This window comes from Squalius cephalus (assembly GCF_949319135.1).
Source record: "Squalius cephalus genome assembly, chromosome: 14".
NCBI lineage: Eukaryota > Metazoa > Chordata > Actinopteri > Cypriniformes > Leuciscidae > Squalius > Squalius cephalus.
In genome coordinates, this window is record NC_137135.1 from 1,035,621 (window position 1) to 1,061,003 (window position 25,383).

Consider the following 25,383-nt stretch of genomic DNA (forward strand, 5'->3'; position numbering starts at 1 on the left):
TAAAAAGTAACTAAAATAAAGGGGTAAATAAAGGCCCTCTGAAGCGAAGCGATGTGTTTGTGTAAGTAAAATATACATTGTTAAACTAAAGGCGACTTATGCCAAAAGAAAGTAACTCCTGACATGATGTTTGACGTAGTGTAAGCTTTAACGCCTCTCGTGGTTCAAACAAATAGGGCTGTGTAACAAACTCAAGGTCTTCTCTTATATCGAAATCCTCAGAAATTTGTCTTTAAAAATTCTTGTTTTAGACTTCTAATTCGAGATTTTTTTTTTTTGCTCTATCCTCTGCACTTCCGTTTTCTTCGTTGCGTCAGGTCAGAGTTCACTCTTTCGCCATAAATGTGCTGAAAGCTAGATATTTTAATTTATATGGTTTTAAATATGGATATTTTTCTTAAACAAATGCATCGCTTCACTTCAGAAGGCCTGAGCCATGTGGAGTACTTTTATGATCGATGGATGCTCTTTTTTGGACTTCAAAATCTTGCCCGTCATTCACTAACATTATAAAGCTTGGAAGAGCTAGGACATTTTTTAATATTTGTCTGAAAGAAGAAAGTAATTTACTCCTAGGATAGCGTGAGTAAATCATGGTAATTTTCACTTCATTTCATTCTTTTCAGACTATCTCTTTATCATGAGCTACCCATGAACCATACTTTTACAACACTTATTAATCTATGGCCTGCCGTATTTTTTTTATTTTTTATAGGTGAATCCATGACCCCAAGCAAGTGCATGTTGTCAGTCTAAAGGAAAGTTGTCCTGTGTCCATTTTCAGAGGCATTTGTTGAGGGCCTGGCAGCATTGTTTGCGACCTATTACAACTTAAATCTTGCTTATCAGGATGACGCTGCATGCACACTGGAATTTATTCAGAGGTATTTCTGAGTATAAAATCTTACTCAATATTTATTGTGGACTTTCAAATTTTCTTGACTTTTTTTTTTTAGGTTTTCAATTTAGGATAGTTTATCAGGATTAGATATTTTATGGAAAAGTTTTCAAATGAACAACAAAACACACACTGAATAGAGAATTATTTCATTCACTGCATGAATAACTAAATCTAAAATTACTAAAACTAAATCTGTATAATAATGATATAATCTGTACATTTTGTTTATTGTAAACATGGAAGGCTAGATATTTTTGTATTAAAATTTTGGATAAAATTAAATATGACCCTAACTCTTCATTAATTGAAATTAAATGTAATTTATGAGTTGTCTGACAAATGTTGTATTTTATTGTTTAAGTGTGTACTGTTTTTTTGATAATTGGATGTTGTGTGGGTTTTTTCACAGAGGACTTGTGGGTATTAACCCGGAAACTGGATCAAAAGTTGCTGCTGGAAACAAGAAAATGCATGGAATGAACCCACATGTATGCACACTGTTACGGAAACTAATGGACTTTGAATGGCTTGCCATTTAAACAAAAGTATTCCAATGGAATTGATACAAGAGACTGACCTGATTTCCAAGTTCATGATTGATGTTCAAGTTAATGTTCAGTTTCAAAGGGCTTTGAAGTTCTTCAAACGGCTCTGCACGATCCCAGCTGAGGAATAGGGTCTTATCTAGCGAAACGATCAGTCATTTAAAAAAAAATTAAGCGCGCCAGGCATTACGTCATCACGTTGGAAAGGTCACGGGTCACGGGTCACGTCATCTGTCTAAGTTATTTGTCTGTGTATTCCAGTTCAAAAAGGTAGGGAAGGGCGAAAAATTTATCTAATTTTCTCCTCCAACTTCAAAATCGTCCGACATCTTTGTTTTAGTTTTTTTGTGACCTTTCGTGATGAAGTAATACGTAGCGCATCTCGGAGATGGTACACGACGGGCATTTGTGGTTAAAAAGTATATATATTATATATATATATATATATATATATATATATAATTTATATAATTTATATAATTTATTTATTTATTTTAAATGACCAATCGTTTCACTAGATAAGACCATATTCCTCAGCTGGGATCGTGCAGAGCCGTTTGAAGCACTTCAAAGCCCTTTGAAACTGCATTGATTTGGACTTCAACATGTTGGTTGCGATTGAAATCCATTGTGTGGATACAAATCCTGAAATGTTTTCCTCAAAAAACTTTATTTTCCACTGAAGCAAGAAAGACATAAACATCTTGGGTGGCATTGGGGTGAGTAAATTATCAGGACATTTTCATTTTGAGATGAACTAATCCTTTAAGTGCTGCTGTTCTCAGTGGTTCTTTCCAAGGCTAAAGCCTTTCATTTAATGTGCAATCTCTTCTCCAAATATATTTTGGAATCTGGTGCTTATTTTAAATAGCCATTATTGCACAATAAATTTGTTATATTAATGAAAACCTGTTATTGTGAGTTTAATTTGACAAAAGGCTGAAACTTACAGTAAACGTATACACACAGCAGTGAAAAATCTCAAATGTATTTAGTGAATTGAATTCCACAGCAAATGCTCTAATTTACTGTAAAATGTATAGCAGTACATGTAAGTTCATTGTTGCTCTTGTAATTTCACTTTCATAAACATTATTTCGACTGTAATTTTAGTTACAGCTATAAAAAAAAAAAAATACAGCATATATAAGGCAGTGTGCTATGTTTTTACGGTACAATTGTAGTTAATGATTTACAGTACTCTTGGAAATTTTACAGTCTTACTGGCAACCGAAATTTTACAGTCTTACTGGCAACCGAAATTTTACAGTCTTACTGGCAACCAAAATTGCCAGTAAGTTATTGTAAATTTTACAGTACAATTGTAGTTAATGATTTACAGTACTCTTGTATATTTTACAGTTTTACACCTTAATTACTTTAATTCATATATTTAGGTCCTTTAATATTCCAAATTTAGAACTACATAACAGAAATGTGTACAATAGCGTAACACACAACCTTTTCTGGTGACTACTTTATCCACTGATATGTGTGAGAAATATTTGTACGTATGGGTATTTCAACATTAAATGTACAGAGAAATGCAGACTAAGGATTCTCAGGTCAAAGGCACATATACTTAGCCAAAATTGTTTAATACTGTAGAACTAACAGTCACATGATTAGCTTTATCATAAACCAATGACCGGAACTATTCACAGTGAAGACTCGAGTGGCACTGATTGTTACTCAAAATAAACACAACGTTTTTAACTCTTCCAACTTTATTCTGTGCACGGCAAAGTATCATACAACAACCATCACCGTCACTTCATATCTCCGCGCTCACCAACACACTGTACCGTATACAACAGTGTAGAAGCACCTTATACCGTAATGAACAGTGTAAAGGGGAAATAACATGATAACATCTCCCTATACTTTAAACAAAGAAGCAAGAAAATTATAAATAAAAATGTTATATAACAAAGTCCACAGTTATCACAAACAAAACAGTTGTTACACATGCACATGCAATTGAAAAGTGTTTTTTTTTATGTACCCTTATTTAACCCTCTGGAGTCTGAGCGGTTTTCTGGGCCCTGGAGGTGTTCTGACATGCTCTGACATTTGTGCTTTTTTCAGTTATTTATAAACATGTTAATGGCAAAGGTGTAAATTCACTCTATATAGCACAAACAGGGCTACCAAAATATGTGATCACCATGCATGTATATTTTTTAATTTTTAAGAGAATAATGTTTATGCGTGGTAATTTAAAAAAATAAAAATGAAAGTTGCTGAAATAAGACCACAAAACTCATAATAAATATGTGTCAATAAGACTTTTGACTAATGGATGTTGTTCCTTCGAGTTCTGGCTTCACAATTATGTGAAAATAGTCTTGCTTTATCGTTCACATAAAACAATACATTGATTTAAATTGATGTAAAACAGGTTTTGCTTGGAAAGCCAATATGCGAGGGGGGCGTGAACGAGGAGTGGTTTACACCTGAGAATACAATGTCCCACCCACTCTGCATAATTAGCCATTCATTCAGGTGTGACACTGACTGAGCCACAATGCAAGGACAAAAGATATATGTGGTGAGGGGGGCGTGGTTTTGCGAAGTCTGTAGCGGGAGAGAAAGGAGGGGGCCGATCGGTGAGTAAGTAGGTCAAGTGCAAAATGATGAACACCTGTGTCTGATTGCAGTGATTGGCGTGGAGAGACTGGATATAAGCCAGCAATCGGGAGGAGATGAGAGAGAGTTGGACTGGGACCTCACACGGACGCTGCAGAGACTGAGAGAAAAAGTTGACTTTGATATTGTGTTTGTGAGTGCTGTGCTTGGCATGGTGAAGGCGCTACGTGCGCACCTTTTTGTTTGTATATTGAGAACGGAGAATAAAACGTGAGTGTCCCAGTCAAGCCGACCCCTGTCTTCTTCCTTCCTATCAATATAACACTGAACCTCGTCACACTGGTGCCCAAACCCGGGAAGGAAGAAGATCGCCGCCGCCATGCAGACTCCGCCAGGTACGCCATTTGCGGACATTATCCAATCGCTCGCTGGTCTTCACCAAGAGCAACATCAACAGCTGCTGGCCATAAAAGAGGAGCAGGACAAACGGTTCGAGGCGCTCCTCCGAGGCCAGCATGAAGACCGCGAGCTGTTCCGGAGCTGGATAGACCGGGAGGTTAGGGCCGCCCCCCCAACAGACAAAGACTCGTCCTCACCGATGCCTCTCAACAAAATGGGACCCCAGGATGATCCGGAGGCGTTCCTGGAACTATTTGAGAGGTCAGCTGAGGACCGGAGATGGCCCTCAACGGACTGGCCAATGCGGCTGATACCCCTGCTGTCCGGAGAGGCGCAGGTAGCCGCACACCAACTGCCAGTCCAGAATCTCCTGGTCTATCAGGACCTCAAGCGTGCCATTCTTCAGCGGGTCGGCCGGACTCCGGAACAACATCGCCAGAGGTTCAGAACACTGAGCCTCGAAGAGTCTGGTCGACCCTTCGTCATGGCACAACAGCTCCGGGACTCATGCCATGGCCGACGGAAGCGACGTCGAGGAGATCATCGACCGTGTGGTACTGGAGCAGTTCGTGGCGCGGTTGCCAGGGAAAACCGCGCAGTGGGTCCAGTGCCACCGCCCGACGTCGCTGAACCAGGCCATCCAGCTGGCGGAGGACCAAATGGTGGCGTGCCTAGGGGTCGGCGAACCTCTTCCATCGGCTTCTCTCTCTCTCTCTCTCTCTCTCTAACCCCCCCCCCTAAGCCCACTCCCCTTCCCAGGTACCGGGGGAACCTGCCACCGAGACCAGCTCCAAGATGGAGAACGGGGGGTCACTCCACCAGCTGCGCTGCCACTCTCTCCACGCCAATTCCTTGACCTGCTTCCTGCCACTGGAGCAGCGGGGAAGTCCAGGCCGGCTTATTGGCGCTGCGGGGACCCGGGTCATTTTATTGACCGGTGTCCAGTGATGGAGGTGGGGACACTGGTCCGGGTCCCCGATGCACCGCAAGCTGCCCCCGATCAAGCTGGCCTGTACCAAATACCCGTGAGTATAAAGGGGGGTACTTTTCAGGCTCTGGTGGATTCAGGCTGTAACCAAACCTCTATCCACCAAAGCCTGATTCAACCTAAGGCATTAGATAATAGCCGCATGGTTAAGGTACGGTGTGTGCACGGGGAAGTGGTGAATTATCCATTAATGCCCGTGGATATTCAATTTAGGGGTCAAAAACATAGTGTGGAGGTGGCGATTAACCCGCACCTCCGGCATCCGCTGATTCTGGGGACAGATTGGCCAGCGTTTAATGAATTATTGGGTTATTTATGTGCGGATGCTTCTTGGGAGAAAAAGGATAAGAGGAAGGTGGCGGTTGCTCAGTTGGGAGAGGCTGATCCGGAACCTCTGGGTACTGGTTCAGGGGAACAGAGCGCTCTGGAGAGAACCATCCTCACAGAGCGCGATGATTTTCCCCTGGAGCAGTCCCAGGATGACTCGCTGAAACATGCATTTGATCAGGTTCGCTCTATCGACGGTCAGCTTCTCAACACTGACCAACCGCTCTCCTATCCGTATTTCACAATTATAAAAGATAAGTTGTATCGGGTGGCCCAAGACGCCCAGTCAAAGCAGGATACAACTCAGTTGTTGGTACCCAAAAGCAGTCGAGAAATGCTATTCCAGGCGGCTCATTCTAATCCAATGGCCGGGCATTTAGGACAAACAGCGACACTAAACCGTCTCATGGCCCGGTTCTTTTGGCCGGGCATTCACGAGAATGTACGCAAGTGGTGTGCGTCTTATCGTGAATGTCAGTTGGTGATCCACCGGCCAACCCAAAAGCACCATTGTGCCCTATTCCGTTGATGCAGGTCCCCTTCGAACGAATTGGTATGGACCTCATCGGGCCATTAGAACGGTCAGCACGGGGACATCGCTTTGCGTTGGTCCTGGTGGACTACGCAACGCGATATCCTGAGGCAGTACCGCTTCGCACTATTTCCGCAAAAAGCGTGGCGAGCGCTCTGTTTCAGTTAATCTCCCGGGTGGGAATCCCGAAAGAGATTCTCACCGATCAAGGCACGGCGTTTATGTCATGAACTATACGCGAACTTTACGAATTATTGGGCATTAAATCGATCCGGACCAGTGTCTATCACCCACAAACAGACGGGCTGGTCGAACGATTTAACCGCACTTTGAAATCCATGATTCGAAAGTTTGTACAAGAAGACGCCAAAAATTGGGATCGGTGGTTAGAACCCCTCTTGTTCGCTGTACGGGAGGTCCCCCAAGCCTCCACGGGGTTTTCCCCCTTCGAGCTTCTTTATGGACGTCAGCCCCACGGGGTCTTGGACGTCCTTAGAGAGACTTGGGAGGACGGACCTTCCGCTAGTAAAAACGAAATTCAGTATGTCCTGGACCTGAGAACAAAACTCCACACTTTGGGGTGGCTGTCAAGGGAGAATTTGTTACAGGCTCAGGACAAGCAAAGTCGGCTGTACAACAGGGGGGCTAGACTGCGTCAATTCGCACCGGGAGAGAAAGTGCTTGTATTACTCCCTACTTCTAGTTCGAAATTACTCGCAAAGTGGCAAGGACCCTTTGAGGTCACACAGCGAATTGGAGATCTTAACTATGAGGTAGTACGAACAGATAGGGGCGGGGCACATCAAATTTACCACCTCAACCTTCTTAAAAAATGGTCTGAGGTGGAATCAGTGATGCTGGCGATGGTAGTGAGCGGAGAGGAGGATCTCGGACCAGAGGCGAATGTAAAAACAAAATCTCTCGCCCTGGCCGCTGGAGGAGACCACCTCTCACCATCCCAACTCACTGATGTGAGGAATTTACAAGCAGAATTTGCTGATGTGTTCTCGCCCCTGCCTGGTCGAACGAACCTCATTCAACACCACGTTGAGACTGAGCCGGGAGTGGTGGTTCACAGCCGGCCGTATCGCCTGCCAGAGCACAAAAAGAAAATTGTGCAAAGCGAATTAGAGGCAATGCTAGATTTGGGAGTAATAGAAGAATCTAACAGTGACTGGGCGAGCCCGATAGTTTTAGTTCCTAAAACGGACGGCTCGGTCCGGTTTTGTGTAGATTACAGGAAGGTGAATGCTGTGTCGAAGTTCGACGCTTATCCAATGCCAAGGGTTGACGAATTGCTTGATCGGCTGGGTACTGCTCGATTTTAGTCGACATTGGACTTAACCAAAGGATATTGGCAGATCCCCTTATCTCCCATATCCAAAGAAAAAACAGCTTTCACAACGCCGTTTGGATTACACCAATTTGTCACGCTTCCTTTCGGGTTGTTTGGGGCTCCGGCAACGTTTCAGCAACTGATGGACAGGATTCTCCGACCGCATGCTGCATATGCCGCTGCCTACTTGGATGACATCTACATGATCTGACTAAAAAGGAAGTACCCGATACGGTTCAATGGACGGAGCAGTGTCAGCGGGCTTTTACCCAGATAAAGGCTGCTTTATGTGGTGGACCGCTCTTACATGCCCCTGACTTCTCTCTCCCTTTTATTCTACAGACCGACGCTTCGGACAGGGGGATGGGCGCAGTCCTGTCCCAGGAGGTAGAGGGTGCGGAGTGGCCGGTGCTGTACATCAGTCGGAAGCTCTCTAAGAGAGAGACGATGTACAGCACCATAGAGAAGGAGTGTTTGGCCATCAGGTGGGCCGTTCTCACCCTCCGCTATTATCTCCTGGGGCGGGAGTTCACCCTCTGTTCGGACCACGCTCCCCTGCAATGGCTCCACCGCATGAAGGATACCAACGCGCGGATCACTCGTTGGTATCTCGCTTTACAGCCTTTTAAGTTCCAGGTGATCCACAGGCCGGGTGTACAGATGGCTGTGGCCGACTTCCTCTCCAGGAGGAGGGGGGGGGAGGCTGCAGGCCGGATGGCTCCCCGGCCTGAGTCGGGCGGTGGGGGTATGTGGCGAGGGGGGCGTGGTTTTGCGAAGTCTGTAGCGGGAGAGAAAGGAGGGGGCCGATCGGTGAGTAAGTAGGTCAAGTGCAAAATGATGAACACCTGTGTCTAATTGCAGTGATTGGCGTGGAGAGACTGGATATAAGCCAGCAATCGGGAGGAGATGAGAGAGAGTTGGACTGGGACCTCACACGGACGCTGCAGAGACTGAGAGAAAAAGTTGACTTTGATATTGTGTTTGTGAGTGCTGTGCTTGGCACGGTGAAGGCGCTATGTGCGCACCTTTTTGTTTGTATATTGAGAACGGAGAATAAAACGTGAGTGTCCCAGTCAAGCCGACCCCTGTCTTCTTCCTTCCTATCAATATAACACTGAACCTTGTCACAATATATTTAGAAGAAGACTTATATTGACCATTTAAGATTTTGCTTACATCTATCTTGTAAATATGTTTTGCTATTTTATTAAAAAGGTTACAATTACAACAATAATTACAATTTCAACAATATTTCAAGTGTACTCTTTCTTTGTAAAAAAAATTATTATAGGCCTACATTTTATCTATGTATTCATTAGTTTGAATATAGCCAACATTGGAACAGCTAACATCTTAGTTGATGACTTTATTTTTGACAAAAATAGTATTTTATATATATAGAAATTGCTAAACAAAAGCTTATTTGATGTGGCAGTATATTCTACAGTAAAAACTGTACCCAAATCTAGTCAACAAAATGTTGTCTTTCATATTTCGCCTGACGTTGTTTTTATGAAATATTAGGGCATATAAATGTTAATTTGCAGTTTAATACGTTGCTTATACAAATAGCCTACATTTTATTTCAACATATTTCAGTCGATTTTTACTCATCTCAGTATAGCAATACAGTTTGCTAAAACATCATCATTCATTCACACACGCGATTTAAATTTAAACTGTCTTTTTAAACTGCTATGGTAAACAGCGCGCATCTCTGCCGTTCATTCATTCATAAACAGAAACCCGATTCACGTGAGAAGAAAAAAACTTACAGTATTCCTCAGCTCGCTCCTCGATATACCCGCACTTCTGAGGTACATTTTCCATTATTATTATTCCTCACAGCGCTGCGAGACGGTGTAAACAAGTAATGATCTGAATAAACTTGTGTTTCTCGAGCTGATATGGGGGGCGTTCACAGATTTGCGTGGATTGCCTCAGCCATTTGCGTTTGAATAGCGCGCGCTCTCCGTGGGCGTGTCACATTATTTTTGAATGAGATGTAATGAGCTCGACTGGAATCGCTCTCTTTTAATACAGATTTCACAAGATGAGAATATTTGTTTTTTATATAAATTACTTAATTTAAAAGAAGAGAATTCAAGCTTCATGCCTGTGTGTCTGTATGTCTGTTTGACTGAGTATTCGCTGAGTTATTGTTCATTTTCGGACGCGTTTCAGAATGGACTTCACTGGCAGAGAGAAGGTAGAACTCGCTTCGTGTTTATTTTTCTTTATTTGGCAAAAAGCACAACACTTTGTTTTTATTGTGAGTATACACAAAAATAATACACATTTAACAGAATCGATTGATGTATGAAACTCCTATGGAAAATCAAAGTCAACAGAGTATTTATGAGTTTCTTTTACACTGATAAAAAAAAAAAAGCAAGCTGGTATCGCCGGCGATACCGCCGACCTCAGGGGATTAAGCTTATTATCCACAGTCCTTAGCTGAGTACTTTCCATAGCACCACAGCCCTTCACTGAGTGCTTTCAATAACACCAGAGCAGACGCTCCCTTTTTGGTAAGACAGTCAGCGAGTTGAGTTTTTGTGTCTGACCAGAGTACCTGTTTTATCCTTTTACTCTGTATGAGCTCTTTTATGCTGCTTATTTCCAGTCGAAGTCGTTTCTCAGAGACCTGTTTTGTTGACTTAAGGGCATCAAACAGAGAGTGATTGTCCGTAACACAGATCAAGGGAGGCGCATTCAACTCCGCATTTCCAGTTGTGAGCTCAGAAAAGAGGGTAGCCAGAAAAACAGCATTATCTATACCATCTGATAGGGCCAGTGTTTCCCCTGCCAGAGTACTCCTCACCACACATCGAATTCTCTTAGATTGCCAACAGAGAGGAGAAAACTTCTCTCCTTCTCCCATTAGACCAATCAGTGTTTCCCCTTGTGTGCCCCCATCAGGGAGATTTCCAAGGGAAGCATCACTGAAAACGATAAAGTTCAGAGTATCATTGCTTCCCAAATGAAACTTGAGTCACCTTTTCAGATTTAATCTTCCTAATGACCTTATTTGTCTCGTGAATAGACTGGACTGTGGCATCTTTTATATTTGACGCTAAGCTGCTTGCATCAAACATAATGTCTGGTCTTGTTTGTTTTGCAACCCACAGTATCTGTCCTATTTTTGACCTGAGCTGCTCTTTTTCAGTCTCATTAAGAGAGGCATCTCTCTGCACTGCACGTGCTGCTTCCAGTCGAATAGGCTGTAGGTTTTCAATGTAAGTATGCTGATGAACATGAACTACACCATTAATAGTGACAAAGTCCATTCCCACATAGCAGAAATTTTCATGTTCTTCACGTCCAACATGGAATGCAGACTTTAGTGTGGGAATCACACCTGTTGAGAAGTTTTCTGAGCCTGCCCAAAGAAAATCATCAACATGACATGCAAGTACTCCAGTAACCTTACACTGTTCATCCAACCAATAAAACACTGCTGGATCTACTAGAGACATTCTACCACCTGTATTCAGCATGATTTCTTTCACCTTGTTGTACCAATATAGTGATGCATCTGCAAGGCCATAAACACACTTGTTTAGTTTCCACAGAGTATCTTCTTTTCCAGCTTCAGGAGGTGGTCGGACATAGATTTCTCTGGACAACTGCATGCCCTGTAAGAATGCAGATTTGATGTCCATAGAATGGACATGCCACTTATTTTGACAGATTACTGCTAATAATAGCCTCAGCGAGTCGGAAGCACAGGTTGGGGAGTCTTTCTGCAGCTCGTGAATATTGAGCTCTTCAAAGCCTCTGGCTACGAGTCGTGCTTTGGGCACAATACCACAGGGAGTTTCTTTGAGACTACAGACCCATCTGGTAGAGACACATTTTTGACTTGCATCATCGACTTCCTCAAAAACATTGTTTTTGTTCCAATTCATAATTTCATCCTGTTTGGCTGCATCAAATGAAATGTCTTTTGTTATGAGTACATCAGTCTCACTATCAATTGATTCAATGTTAAGATTATCAACACATGACATATCCACTGGCTCCTTTTGACCATCACTGCCATCAGGTTCAATATGTTGCAAATTAAACCAGTGTTTGTATTTTCCTGAGGCTTTGCCTGCTCTGCCTAAAACCCTGGCTCTCTGTAGACCATCACCATCCTATTTCATAAATGTTACGGTCTGTCCTGTTCTTAATTTCACAACAGCAGAAGAGACGGGGTTACCACAAACATTGTGATTGTCAGTTTGTGCCATTCTAGGATGAACGACTTCTCCTGAATTCACCTCATTTTCGCTGACGTTTTCCTGTTCGCTGACTGTGTTTTCTTCACCATCTGAGCTCTCTGCTTCATTGTTTAAGATGCATTTTTCACTTGCTATCTCGCTGTTGTCTTGCACAGTTTGTTTTGCAGATTCCTGAACCTGTGTGTTTATCTTGCAGAGCCTGGATTGATGTACTCTAACAAGAGTCCCCCCATGTCTTACAAATACAACTGCTCCATCTTGACCGATAACTACCCCTGGTCCCTTCCAATCAGGACAGTCTGCTCTTTTGTAATAGACCTTGTCTCCTGTCACATACATGTCATCTGTGGGCCTGAGCTGTTTACGTAGTGCCCTTCTTATCCGCTCAGAATACTCTGCTTCAGTGAATGCTTTCCTAGAAGCATGTAAAGCAGAAATGTGTTCTCCAACTTTAGCACTCATAGTGGTGCCTTCTAGAGCAGGTAGTTTGTCAGCTAACACAGAAGGAAGGTTAGGATTCTGTCCAAACACTAATTGATATGGTCTGTAGCCATGAACATTCAACATACTGTTCTTAGCCATGAGGGCACAGTCAAGGGCAGTGTGCCAGTCACATCCATTTTCTCGTTTGACCTTCTGGATTATTTCAGTGAGCGTTTGATTATGTCTCTCAAGTAGTCCGTTGCTCCAGGGGACTGTATCCTGCTGTTGTTCTTGTCTCAATGTTAAAGTTTTCAGCCATGTCTCTGATCTCTTCATTGTTGAATTCTCCACCATTGTCACTGTATAGCCTCTGGGGGGCGCCATGGACACTTATCCAAGTATGAATAAAGGAGTTGACAATTTCAGATGACTTTTTTTGTTTTAACAATGTTTCCAGCGCAGAAATGTGTGAAGTGGTCGATAATGTGAAGATACTACACACCTGGCTCCAACTCGTGCAGATCCACCGCCACGGTCTCATTATATTCCGAAGCTAAGGGCAGCCCCACAGCAGGCTTTGGCTTTGTCTTTTTGTACTTCTGGCATATTTCACAGTCAGATACTATTTGTTGTAAAATAGTGAAGCATTCTTTGTCGTTGTTTCCCGAACTGTGAATGAGTCTCTGTAGCCTGTCTGCAGACGCGTGACCAAACTGTTTGTGGAGCTTCAGAAGAATTTTGCGTTTCTCATCTGGAGACATATTTTCTGTCACAGTTAGGACTTCCTCTTCAGTTTGACCTTTTTTGTTTTCTTTGTCTCTGATATCGACACAGTAATGTCCAGAACTAGTAAATTCAAGAGGAATGGATTGTTTGAACATCACTGCACTGTCCTTTTCCATGTTCAAAATGGTCCCTGCCTTCTTCAGGGATGTTTTACTTAGCAGAAGTGGAAAGTCAACCTTGACAACTTCAGTTTCAAATTGGCATTTTGTCAATCCGATTTTAGCTGGTAGCTTCACATTTTTTTTGGAATATACCACATTCCCATCTCCAAATCGAAATGGTCTGCAACTGGGAGTCTCTGTTTGCATCAACAGGTTCACTTGATCTTGGGTGAGATCATCAATATAGCTTTCCAGCCATTTCTCCCCACACACAGTACGGGTACAAGCAGTGTCAATAATCGCTGATCCCAATGATTCAGTCATAAATATCTCTGCATCTGAGATGGCGGCCTTTGTAAACAACGTAATGTTACATTCCTCTACATTTGCATCTTCAGTTACTCTTACTTGTTCAGTTTTCTTATGGGGACAGTCTTTAGCCCAATGAAATGTACACTGGCAAATAGCACATCTGGATCTCTTACCGAACTTATCCAGCGGATTCGTCCCTGTTAATGGCTGCTTTAGTTGTCCACTTTGGAAAGTTGTGCTCCGTTTTCCTCTGCCTTGTGGTCTTTGTTCTGTGAAAAACGCCACGTCCTGGTTGACTTGAATTCCGTTTAACGAACCTGTCGTTTTCCCCCCGAAAATCCTTTTAAGAGCCGACTTCATGGAGGAGAATGTCAACTCGGTGCAGGCCGTCAATGCTAGCTGTCTGCTTTTATCGTCGAGACAGGCCGTGTCTAACAGCTTAAAAGCCAGTACAGCATCAGGAAGTGTCATATTATACTTTTTCATCCGGTTGTATCGCTGTTCGAAGTCAATTATGTAGTCCTCCATGGAAACGGAACTATTCTTTGTTATGCCATCAAAATATGAATAGGCTTCATACGCGCGATCTTTTTCCTCTTTAAGGAAGACGCCATCCAGCTTTGCCACCATGCCGTTATCACTGTCCAAATCTTCCGCAGGTATTTCCATCGCCGTTTCACGGGCTCTCCCTTCAAGCCCCAAGGCGACAGCAAGGGCTTGCTTCTTTTTATCGAGATCGGTAACCCGCGTCCAGATATTAATTTCATTCTTCCAACACTCGTATGGCCTGGCTTCATCAAACTTCGGCGGAACTTTATAACTAGCTGCCATCCTTTAACCATCCTCTGCTACCATGTTACTCCAAATAAAAACACTGCGTTTTTAACTCTTCCAACTTTATTCCATGCACGGCAAAGTATCATACAACAACCATCACCGTCACTTAACCCTCTGAGGTCGGCAAACGCGCCGGCGCGTTTTGCCGGATTTTCTTCACATTGTAGCACAATAAACTTACATTACTCCGTCATTTATGGTCATACAGAAAAAAAGAAATATAAAAAAAGAATCTGTGATATTTTTACTTTTTTAGGTGTCCACTTACAATCAAATCAAAACATTGTGCTTTTGGAAAATAAAGAAAATAAACAGGGTGTGCGTTCTGCCTCTCCGTCGCGGTGAACTTTTTTTTCTTGAGCATGTCTATAAACTGAAACAAAACTCAGCGAATACTTGTCACACATTTATGAGCCATATACCTTTATAAACATTTAAGTGTGTACTTTTAAATGATCGGATTCAAACTGAAAACAAATATTCTCTGTTTAAGTAATTTGTATAAAACCAACAAGATGTCCAGCTTCTCAAACGCTTGCTCATTACAGTTAATTTGGCCACGCCCACTCTCGCAAAAGACATTCACATGCAAATCTCCACATGGAACGCGAACGCACTCGTTACCTCAGAAACAAAACACCAAAACACTTCACAAGTCTCTGCTTTTCGTTGAGTTTGAAAGACGCGCCGTGAGCTTACATTGGAATTACCTCAGAAGAAGAAGAACGCGATTTGAAGACAAGAAAGATGTAAGGTAAGAAATTCTTATATATTTATTGTTGCATAAATTTCACATTGCAGTTGAACTGTTGCTAGATATATGGTGAACATTATAATATTTAGACCCATGTTTACTGTTACTGTGTTTGTGGATATCTGCTCAAATGTAGATATGGTAACCATAATGTTTTATATTTGAGCGCGTTTGAATGTATGATATTTTGTATCGCGATCGCGTCTGAAAAGCACCAAACGGCTTCATGTTTTTACTATTATCTCATTTCATATCATCATAACGAATGGAAACATTTGAAGTAACATGATAATCAATATATTTTTCTCTAGCTTAGTTGTTACTGAAATATTTTGGAAGATTTATAGGCTGCTATGGTTATTGTTATTATTGCACTGCGCATAGCCAATGCCTACAAGGCACAACAAACCTGGTGTTCATTATATTATATAATATATTGTTGGAAACATTTATGTGTATGTGTATTCTGTGAATTTTAAAAAGCAATTTTAACCAGAAAAATCTAAAATTTATTCCCAAAATTGTGCAGGCCTATAGTTTCTCTTGATATCAGTATGTTCACTTTTTTTTTTTTTTTTTTTTTCAGGGCCCAGATGCCACTCCTGCTGACTCAAACATTCACATGAGTCTCTGTACATGAACATGGTAAAGTGAAAATCAAACACCTTGGAAATGAAAGGTATGTACAATGTTTTTAGGAATGGCACAAAGGTCTCTGTCTTTGGATAATTGTTTTCAATAAGTGATTTTTTGGCATGTGTTGTGTATCTTTGGATTATGTTGTGTTGTAAATAAATCTAAAAAATCTAAAAGCCATTCTTTTTTAAATCTCCTCATTCTTTGTGCAAGGTTGCTCAGAATGATAGGGCCTGATAGCTCCTAATAGGGCCGTTAGGGGAGTGTCTTTGTCTTTCTCAGGTGTGAAAAGCTTACATATTAATGAGCTCCCGCATAAAGCTTTTTCACACAAAACACGTCGTAAAATTTTTAAATCAATATATTGTCTTATCTGAATGAGCAGTCAGGGTGATTTTCACATAGTTTTAGAGCAAATATTCTAGGCTACGTCATACAATTTTCAAAAGTCTTGTGAAGAAATAATCAGTATGGGTTTCATGACCTTATTTCAGTGAGATTTTTTTTTTGTGTTTTCACAAACCACGCATAAATGTCATTATCTCAAAACAACAAACTTTTACACACATGCTGCTGATATATTATTGTAGCAGAGTTTGTGCTGAATACAGTGTAATTAGACTTAAGCCATGAAAATGTCCCAAGTAACAGAAATAAGCACAAATGTCAGAGCATGTCCGAACACCTCCAAGGCCCAGAAAACACCTCAGACCCCGGGGGGTAATATCTCCGCGCTCACCAACACACTGTACCGTATACAACAGTGTAGAAGCACCTTATACCGTAATGAACAGTGTAAAGGGGAAATAACATGTTAACACTGATTACTCACCCGAATTATTTAAATATTTATGTATCTTCTGTTTTCAAGAGACTCAATTGGTTGATTTTGGCCGGTGATCTACTGGCCGTGGATAAAACTTTATTTCTACAAAGAGCAACTCGGGAGCGATGTCAGGTATATGCTGTGCAGATGTAAAATAGATTCTACGCCCAAAAGACAACAGATCATTAAGAGGTAGTGATGGTAGCTTCTTGACGGGACGCCGTCACCTTACTCCAGGTAAGTGTTGTATTAAGAAGTAACATTTCCATAACAAATATATATATATATATATATATATATATATATATATATATATATATATATACAAAAAAATGTATGCCAAGTATGATTCCTTAAGGCAGGGCATTTATATCTCGTCTATTAACGCTGGCCCACTCCGTGCCTAATTAAGCGATATTGCCCTTCAGCCAACCCGGATCCATCGCCCTGCCCTCCCTTAACAGAGGTATCGTTATTTAGATGATCCGCTCATCTAGCTAGACCATACTTCACTAAAGGCGTGGCTTCCTCCACTTAAAGCTTATACTTCTGCTTGGTCTCCAGTAAACCAACAGATAAACGTCTACTATTACTCTGCCTTTACTGCAAAGATCATTTCTGTCCGCAACGGCCTCCTTTCCACATATATTAATATTCTATTTGCCTTTTACGGTTAATGCGTCAGGTGAATTCTGCTCAGAAACTAATACATTTTATCCTGCTCGGCGTAATTCCTTTTCCGATCTCCGCTTTTCACCTAATTGCTTCACTCTATTCCTTAAGCACTCTAAAAATGACGCTCAAGGTTCAGACGTTACTCTACCATTTCCAAAAATCAACAATATTTTGTCCCTTCACATCTATGGTTAAATTTCTTAGAATTCGCCCCGCACATCTAACCACGCCCCTCTATTCATTTTACTTAACGGAGCACCCCTAAAACCTGGTTTAGGACTCATTTAGCTTCTGTTCTCAAAAGCTGCCATCTATCCCCTTCCCTCTACACTGGTCATTCCTTCAGAATTGGGGCCGCTACTACAGCAGCTGAACAAGGAGTCTCTACATCAGACATTAAGATCATGGGCAGATGGTCTTCCTCTGCTTTCGAATCCATATAAGAACCGATTCAAAAATTATCCTCGAAGCTCAGCAAGCTCTCCAGTAACAATCCAGGTAAATCCTCATGCAAATACTTGTGGTGGTGCTACGTTTGCATATCACTCATACTCCGAGCACTAGCCCTAATTTGCATTATCTGATAAGCCACATCGTGTCTGTCTCTATGTGTTGCAGCTCTGTTCTGTGTGGCATGTCTTCAGCCTGTCTCTCGTCTTGTGTGATCCTTCTCTGCCTAGTGGCTGAGCTCGGTCTTGTCCCAAGTAGGCTATCATAGCCGTGGTCTGTGTGGTCGTTTCGGCCATGTGGCCATCGTGGCCTTGCCTTGCTTTCACGGTCCGTCGCGGCCTTGTCTCGTGAAACTTGTCTTTTGTGTGGCATTAGCAGCCGTTGTGGCTCCTAAGCGGTCTCGTCTCTGTGGTCTCCCATGGCCGTGTGGCCTATTGTGGCCTTGTCCCTCAAGGCCCATCGTGGTCTAGTGACCTCTAAAGGTTGTGGTTTCATGTGGCTTAATGGCCGTGTCTATGTTTAGCCCGTCTATGTGTGGCCTTAGCGGCTTTGTGGCCTTCTGCAGCCTGTCCTATGTGTGGCCATTCGTGGTCTGTGGTCCATCACGGCCTTCGTTCTACGTGGTCTATCATGGCCGTGTGGCCTATTGTGGCCTTGTCCTATGTGTGGCCCATCGTGGTCTGTGGTCCATCGCGGCCTCGGTTTCATGTGGCTTAGTTGCCTTGTCTCATAGGCTTTGTCTCTGTGTGGCATTAGCAGCCGATGTGGCTCCTAAGCGGTCTCGTGTCTGTGGTCTCCCATGGCCGTGTGGCCTACTGTGGCCTTGTCCTCTAAGGCCCATCATGGTCTAGTGACCTCTAGAGGTCTTGGTTTCATGTGGAATATGGCCGTGTCTATGTTTAGCCCATCTATGTGTGGCCTTTAGCGTTTTTGTGGCCTATTGCAGCCCTGTCCCATGTGTGGCCATTCGTGGTCTGTGGTCCATCGCGGCCTTCGTTCTATGTGGTCTATCGTGGCCGTGTGGCCTATTGTGGCCTTGTCCTATTTGTGGCCCATCGTGGTCTGTGGCCCATCGTGGCCTCGGTTCTGTGTGGCTTAGTAGCCTTGTCTTATAGGTTTCGTCTCTGTGTGGCATTAGCGGCCGGTCTGGCTCCTAAGCGGTCTCGTCTCTGTGGTCTACCATGGCCTTGTGGCCTACTGAGGCCTTGTCCCTTATGCGGCCACCATGGCCTTGTGGTCCAATGGCTGTGCAGCCTATCGCGGCCCATCCTGTGTGTGGCCCATCGTGGTCTCATGGCCATCGTGGCCCTGCTTATATGTGGTCTATCATGGCCGTGTAGCCACCGTGGCTTGTCTGTGTGTGCCATTGAGGTATGTTGGTCCATCGCGGCCTTGCTTATGTGTGGTCAATTACGGCCTTGTGGTCAAGCTGACCTTGTGTTTATATGGTCTATCATGGCCTGTGGTCAAGCTGACCTTGTGTTTATGTGGTCAAGCTGACCTTGTGTTTATGTGGTCTATCATGACCTGGCGCCTAACGGCTTTTATGTGCGGCCCTCTGTGGTCAAGTGGTCCATCGCGGCCTCGTCTCTATGTGGTCATCTCGACCTTACGCTATTATGGCTCCTATGTGTGGTCCTTAGGACCTTGTCTCTATGTCGTTTATTACACCATGTCCATGTACGGCCCATTCCGGTCTAATGGTCCATCGCGGCCTTGTCTTTAGGTGGTCATCATAACCATGCACTATTATGGCTTTTACATGTGTATAAAAAAAAGTAAAAAATAAATAAATAAAAAAGGGCCCCAATGATTTGCTTTTATCACGCTAATTTTTTATTTATTTTTCTTTCTCATTTCAGGAACTGCAGGATGCACGACTGGTGGGTATATTTACTTAGTTCTTTGGGGGTGGGCCCCGTCCCGGTGGATTTATTCCTCCACCTATCTTTGGGGGTCGGCTGCGCCCCTGCCTTCGTGTTTGTTCTGCCAGGAAGACTCAATCTGCGCGTCACGCATTACATCACTTCACTTCACCAATTACCTCCATCCTCCCTTTTGGCAGTTCTACCAGATGTGGTAAAAGCTGAAACGCTGTGAGTCGTGTTGAGATGTATGCTTGTTTTTCAGATATTCAGTGTGATTATTTCCTGGTCTGGATCAGTTTCCTGCTCTTTTGTATGGACTTAGTATTGTTGCATTATTCCAAATAAATAGATTGAGATTCACAAACAAATGTAAAGAGATTCACAAAAATGTTTCAAATTGAAGAACTTTTGTTCTGAAATGTGGTAAAAGCTGAAACGCTCATGAGAACAGAGGAAAAGGAAAGTTTATTTAAGGTTGAATTAGAGTTGACAAAATTCAAATTTACAGAATATCGAGTGACCTGCAGGGAAACACTAACCCACTCCTGCTATAATGCACACAGAACACTAAACTATCACCACACAAACATCATGCAGATTAATTTAATACGAGCTGTTGTAATGCTTAGATGCCACCTCTCTCTGTTTTCATAAAGAAAGAAACGCCTTTAACCATATTTTAATTCAGGTTTTACTGTTGATTCTGAGAATAACAGTTACAATCAAACTGAATTATCTGAATATTTATCCAGGATAATTAGAGGACTTCTAGAGAATCACATGACCTCACAAAAAAAGTTAATTTCAATGGAAGAAAGTCCCAAAATTACATGCTGAAACATGCTTTGAGTCAACAATCAAGAACGTTCTGGTCCAACTGGTTTAACCTGTTAAGCTGCAACCCCACTTTTGAAAAATCCCCAGAAATTACATACCCAAACTGAAACAGATACAGTTCATGAACCCTTGGTACTAAAAGCACAAGTATGATCTCGTTTGAAAGCTGACACCTGGCAGTTTATTGTAAATGTAGAATTAATTATTGTCGTAATGACAAAAATTGTTATAAATAGCTTCAAAATTTTGTAAAGTTATTAGAAATTATTTTTTATGAAACATCCTCATGAAAATAAAATTGAAGTTGGCACTGTAGCAATCTAGAAATGCACTACAGCTAAAGCCACATGTCTAAACATTTTATGTTTAAAATCTGAAGATAATAAGTCCAAAACTCTGTATTTAGTTAAATGTTTTTCAAGACCATGTCATGTGACTTTATTTTGATTTGACTCTAAAATGCTACTGATGTTTATTGTCATCTTCTAACCATCTATCCAGAATATTGTCTCTATTGTTTTGTGGTGCAAACGAGCCCCATTCAGTCTCAGTCTCCCCCTGCACACATTCACACCTCTCCAGCCTGGTTATGGCTCTAAATATGCATTTCTTTTGTCTGCATTATAGCTACTAACGACTGGCTATTCACAGGCTATTCATAGGGTTTCAGTGCCTAATTTCTTTTCTCAAAGTTCACCTCACATTTTAAACTGTATCAAATGCATTTCTTGAATAAAGAAACAATTCAGTAAGCATTCAAAAAATCATAAAAGTATAACTGCTAGACGTGGCAGGTGCACCTAGGGCTAGCTAGCATGTTAGCCTAGAACACCATCAATACACGACAATTTATGAGATTAAAACCATGTTTGTGCTCCAAACTTACTTTATAACGCAAGAAGAGTGTTTTAAATATCTTCTGTGATCTAATTTGGCTTCAGATAAAAAAATCAGACAGAAAATATACTATTGGATAGTGTTCTGCACGATGATAGTCTATATAGATTAGCATTACATTATAAATATAATCTATTATTATGAAAATACCTGGCATGGCTTGAAAAACACAGGTAACTCAAATATCATTGCAAACATGTTTATTGTCTTCAAAACGTCTGTATCTGCATGTTACAGCGCGATCTCTTGTTAGCTTTGTGTGTATCAGTGACGTCCTGGAATGTCACATGATCATGGCTCCTCTTCATGTTCCATATATGGGTTATTATTGTGCATATAGCGCCCTCAGGCTAGTGGTATGAATTGAAAACACAGTATCAGAGTACCAAACGCTCATAAAGATTACATCAACGCATTTGGGTATAAATTCAATAAATATTATTCCTGTCTATAGAAATATGATGTAAATCTATGAGAATCTATCAATATTTCTCCAAATCTGCACATTTTTTAGCTAAAAGCCCTGAGGGACGTTGTTTTGTGAATCGCTGTCATGACGACAGCACAGAGTTATTTATGAATGAAAGCGGCTGACGCACATGATTCACATTAAAGGTATCGACTCATTTTTTCATTTCATAACTCCTGACACAAATTAAGACATAACTGTCACTATGAGTTTCTCAGAATACAATAGTGGTCAAATACTGAAACTTGAGTATTATATCTTTTTAATTATGTATAGTTTGTCAAGGTATAACATTAAATCTGATAGTAACTTTGAATTAAATAAATAAAAAACGCTTCAGTGCGCGGGCGCACTGGCAACGGTTAACAGGTTAAAGTTAATGATTACCATCTCCGATAGAGACGGTTGATAATGTTTAACATGCAAACCTTGAGAGAATTAATAACGACAATACAGATATAGTTACATTGTTTGGAGATTATAGTTTACAACCATTTACACACCAGAGCCAAACACAACACTTCAGATTTGCGACTGAACAAGAGAAGATTCACTGTTCAATCCAGTCACTGAATCTGACAGTACGACTTCACTTTCTTTGTCTTTTACATTGTGTCTTCTGTTCATTATTACTTGTGGAATAATCCATCCTAACCCTCCTCATAACATTGATTACTCTTGTATTGTCAGGCAGATTCTCTGAACGGTTGCTCTCACTTTCCTGTGCTGTCTACTACTCAGTAGTGAACAATGATAAAACTGTTTTAAACAACCGACATCTGCCTGACTAACAGCGATTACTTAGGGACGAACAGGACAGTGGCTCAGGAGCGGGACTGCACTCCTTTACCTTTCAGGATCCGACACATCTGTGGAGAAGAGAGAGGAAAAAAAGAGTCAGTGGAAACTTGAGTCACACGGTGTGAGCCTGAGGCTCTTCTACTGAACTGCTCAGACCGATTTTATGAACGTTCCTCCAGTCGAGTCCAGTACTGATATGAGGCTAATCCCGAGGCGCATCTCAACTGCTCTCCCAGCGGACCCTCGGGCACCAGTTGGGCCGGCTGCTCGTTCTCCAGGTTCTTGGTGCTGGGATCGGCTCCTCGTCTCATCAGTAGCCGGACCGCATCCACCTGAGCGAGCCGGCCCTGCAGAGTGCTGGCCATGTGCAGCGCCGTTTTCCGCTGAAGGCCTGGTGATGACATCACACAGTCACATGATGCCCAGTGCCGCGGCAAACGCCACACAACACTCTTCACTAACCTTTGTGTTTATGGGCCGATCCAGGAACAGGCGCAGGAGCTCGATGTTGGCCTCTTCGGCAGCCATGTGTAGAGTGGAGCGGCCGCTCTTACGGTCCTGTGGGAAACACGTGAAAGCATGAGCCGGGAACATCCCCACACATCAGCTCCTGCACCGTGGCATTGTGGGACAGGACCACCACGTGCAGAGGGGTGAGGCCTAGACACACACACTGGGGGTTAGAGCCTGTTTCATGTGCTGTGGATGAGTCCATTCAATTAAATTCTGTCTTAACCAGGACAGATCAAGACCAGTTCACTGACCATCATAGTTGACCTACTCCACATTGACTCCCACTGGTCTGCATGAATCTCTGGATGGCCTGAAGGGAAACAGGGAGTTTCGTTCTGACACAATTCACAAGAAAGCTGAAAACAATAAACAGGTCTGAACATACACTGCATTCTGGGAGAAGGGAGGCGTTCTGCTTGAATGTCTGCAGCGATGGTTGCGGGCCACGATCCCTCAACAGTTCATGGCTGACAGGCATGTTGTTTTCTGCTCTTATCAAAGCCGGTTGTGTTGTAATCAAGCATGTTGTCTTCAGATGTTGGATGCTGTGTTTCATGGAGCATTAAGGTTTATTTCAAATTGCAGACCCCTCACTCATTGCCTGTATATGAATGTGGAATTTTGTCATTGTGATTTAAAGGTCAAAGTTTAGTAGCAGATGAACATCGCTGTGACAGAGACTTTCCCAGGTAAACACTTCAAGTCACTGAGAAGCCTCATTGGTACGATGAATATAATTATGACTATTACTGCCTTTTTTATGATCTTTTCCATGAGTTCCTGTGAGTCGTGTTGAGATGTATGCTTGTTTTTCAGATATTCAGTGTGATTATTTCCTGGTCTGGATCAGTTTCCTGCTCTTTTGTATGGGTTTAGTATTGTTGCATTATTCCAAATAAATAGATTGAGATTCACAAACAAATGTAAAGAGATTCACAAAAATGTTTCAAATTCACAAATAATAGATGAAGAACTTTTGTTCTGAAATGTGATAAAAGCTGAAACGCTCATGAGAACAGAGGAAAAGGAAAGTTTATTTAAGGTTGAATTAGAGTTGACAAAAATCAAATTTACAGAATATCGAGTGACCTGCAGTGTTAATTTTGGCAGCCATTTTTGATTTAGTCTTAGTTTTCATCTTGAGACGAAAATACTTATTAGTCTTAGTCACATTTTAGTCATTTTGTCTTTCATAGTTTTAGTCTAGTTTTAGTTGACGAAAAGTCATTGCATTTTTTGTCAACTTTTAGTCAAACTGCAGTTACCGACATTAATTTTGGTAGCTATTTATATGTTGTCTTTAGACAAAAAATGTCCTAATTTTTTTATCTCTAGGCCAATTCAGTTAAGCTTATGAGAAATGTAAATTAAGGTAACAGGCTGTATTGACATTGCACTCCTTAGCAGTAGCACTTGTGCAATTCTACATACCCCTTTTCCTTAGTTCAGTGGTTTTTAGAGTGCCCTAGCCCCTGGTACCCCCTCTCTTCCACTTAGACTGCAGTCACACTTTTTCCATTAAGGGACAATATTTTTAAAATCTTTTTTTTTTTTTTTTATTAAACAATGTTCAATAAATATGCAATGATGGTAAAAACGAAGTGATACCGGTACTTTTAAAATATTAAATTAAAGCCAGTAGTAAGTCACTGTCTTTATGAGTGAGTCATGGAGTCATTCATTCATTCAGTAACGAAGCAAGCTGCTATTTTTATGAACGGGTCATTGAATCTCACGATTCGTTCAAAGCCACAGATTCGTTCACGAATCACCGCTGTGTGCTGCAGTTCTGCTGTGGCTTTCGTTGCAAAATAGAGCAATAAGCCTACTGACAATACTGTTTTAAATGTAGTACATCATTTAATGTTACCCTTCTGTTTGTTGAACTGTTGTATACAATCAATGTCACATTTGAAATCGTGTGGATATTCAGAAAACATTGCATTCTTGCTCGTATAATATGATCAACATTAAAAACACTGATATCAGCCTATATTTTGATCGCAGATTTAGTAGCACAGATAGCGCAAACGGCTCGTGGCAGAACACAGACCGACTGAATGACACTTTAATTTAAGTAGAAAATCTCAAATGAAGATCGCTAAACTCCAGCTTACTTGTCTTGTTTTCAGATCATCCGCGCTTCTTCAGCAGTGTAGAGAGAGCGCGCGCGCATGGTTGCCAGATACTTTTGAAAAGACCGGGTAGAAAACGTGTTCTTTTAACAGAAAAGCTCTGACTGGGGGTTTAATTATTAAAATCTGGCAACCGTAAACATGAACGCTCGTAAAAACAGTCGATGTTGTCGTCTCCTTTATTTGACACAAACAAGTGGTTTTGGTTAAGTTTAAA